We start from the raw sequence: 2,483 nt of genomic DNA on the forward strand, positions 1-2,483 counted from the left end.
CCATTCCTGAATTTCTTGTAGATAGAATAAATTTTGGGTTGAAAGTTTTGTTTGTGGGTTGGTGTCTCTATTGCTCCACTGGAGTTCCTGTCTGGATATAGAAGGTGGCCTTTTCAGGTTCCATATCTTCAAAGTAGTGAGTCATAGCTAAGGTTATCCCCATTGATTCTTGGGCACCTTCCTTATCCCAGATCTTTGTCCTATCCTGAAGATGCCCCCACCTGTCCACCCCCATCAGTTGCAGATTTCAATTCATTTTAATGGCCATCTAGCCATCCCTCTTGTCTTTCTCCCCACCTAATCCTGAATCTCCCATTCCCTTCTTCATGCCCCTTCCCTCCCACTTTCCTCCCTCCATCTACCTCTTATGACTATTTTATTCATTCTTCTAAGTGAGATTCAAGCTTCCTCACTTGGGCCTTCCTTCCTGTTTAGGTTCTTTGGGTCTGTGGAGTGTAACATGGTACCTGTGTTATATGGATAATATCCACTTATGAGAGAATCCATACCATGCATGTCCTTTTGGGCCTGGGTTGCTTCACTCAGGATGATATTCTCAAATTTCATTTATATGCCTGCCAAATCCATGATGTCTTGGTTTTCATTAGCTGAATGATATTTCATTGTGTGGCTGTAGCATGTCTCTTTATTTATTCTGCAGTTGATAGATATCTAGATTGTTTCCAGTTTTTTTTTAAGACAAGCAAGAAAAGACAGTGAGAGTGAGCAGTGGGTAAGACCACTTGTTGCTGCAAAGCTAATGAGGTAATCTAATTCCCAGAGCACAGGTACAGAAACGAGTGAATCGGCCATTTTGTGTTGTTCTCTGATCATTGCAGGAACACTGTGCTAGGCCCCTTCCCACAGTAAATAAATAAGTAGTTTAAAGGAAAAGAAACTAGATTTAAGGTTATCCTAGAAGTCTGTTTTGACCTTGGTTAGTAGTCCCATTTGTGGATGTCATGCTTGTAAAAAATTAAGTTGAGAATACACATGAAAATATAGGAATGGATTATGAAAACAAGATTTTACTGAAACAATATTAGGCCAACTTAATATATTTCCTTCATGGACACTTATAAAAACTCATATATCTAATAATTTACTTTTAAAATGATCAAGTCAGGTTTTAGTAGAAAAATGACTTTACTAAGTTTTTTTTCTTTGAAGAGAATAAAAGGTATCTAAAGACTTATCTCCAATGAAGACATCGTACTAGCTTTCATTGTAAAAGAGAAAACCTCCAGCCAAGCAAGATGTCCAAAGGAAAGAAGGTCAAGGGGAAGAAGGTGGCCCCGGCCACCACTGTCGTCAAGAAACAGGAGGCCAAAAAAGGTGGTCAATCCTTTGTTCGAGAAATGCCCAAGAACTTCGGCATTGGGCAGGACATCCAGCCCAAAAGAGATCTAACATGCTTCGTTCAGTGGCCACGATACATCAGGCTGGAGCGGCAAAGAGCCATCCTCTATAAGTGGCTCCAAGTACCTCCTGCCATTAACCAGTACACCCAGGCCCTGGACAGGCAAACAGCTACTCAGCTGCTTAAGCTTGCTCACAAGTACAGGCCAGAGACAAAGCAAGAGAAGAAGCAAAGGCTACTGGCCCGTGCTGAGAAGAAAGCGGCTGGCAAAGGGGACGTCCCAACTAGGAGACCACCCGTTCTCCGAGCAGGAGTCAATACAGTCACCACCTTGGTGGAGAACAAGAAGGCTCAGCTGGTGGTGATTGCCCATGATGTAGACCCCATTGAGCTGGTGGTTTTCCTGCCTGCCCTGTGTCGAAAGATGGGGGTGCCTTACTGCATCATCAAGGGAAAGGCCAGGCTGGGGCGCCTGGTCCACAGGAAGACATGCACCACTGTTGCTTTCACACAGGTTAACTCGGAAGACAAGGGTGCTCTAGCTAAACTGGTGGAAGCGATTAGGACCAATTATAATGACAGATATGACGAGATCCGCCGCCACTGGGGAGGCAATGTCCTGGGTCCTAAGTCTGTGGCTCGCATTGCCAAGCTGGAAAAGGCAAAGGCTAAAGAACTCGCCACTAAACTGGGTTAAAAATGTACACTTGGGTTTTCTGTACATAAATATAGTTACAAAATTTTAAAAAAGTAAAAGAGAAAGAAGTAACTTAAACTAGAGATGACATAATTTCAAGAATTTTGCAAGTTACATGAATTCATACCAGTACTTTTGGTGTGATTTATTTTTCTTCAATAAGTGAAATAAGCTCATGACTTAATGGTTTTAGAAAAGGAAAATTGTGGGCCTCTTGCCTTCAGGACAAAACACGGTGATTCTTGAGGCTGTGTTCTTTGCAGCTGTTTTCTTTCATAGGTGTGTATGAACATTGGTGACTTCAATTGTGTATGACGATAGAGTGACGTCATCTGTCACGTGCTCTCTCATGTTGAAGGTGATGCGTGGATGACCACCAATGACTCTTACAAACTTCTGAAGAACAGAAATCTAGTTACATATACT

The 2,483-nt window shown here is 42.3% G+C and overlaps 1 pseudogene; it reads left to right on the forward strand.

Annotated features, from left to right (window-relative positions):
• The first annotated feature begins 1,256 nt into the window (after window positions 1–1,256).
• On the forward strand, window positions 1,257–2,057 carry LOC117714363 (large ribosomal subunit protein eL8 pseudogene; annotated as a pseudogene).
• Window positions 2,058–2,483: the final 426 nt, after the last annotated feature.

This window comes from Arvicanthis niloticus, chromosome 8 (assembly GCF_011762505.2).
Source record: "Arvicanthis niloticus isolate mArvNil1 chromosome 8, mArvNil1.pat.X, whole genome shotgun sequence".
Classification (NCBI taxonomy): domain Eukaryota; kingdom Metazoa; phylum Chordata; class Mammalia; order Rodentia; family Muridae; genus Arvicanthis; species Arvicanthis niloticus.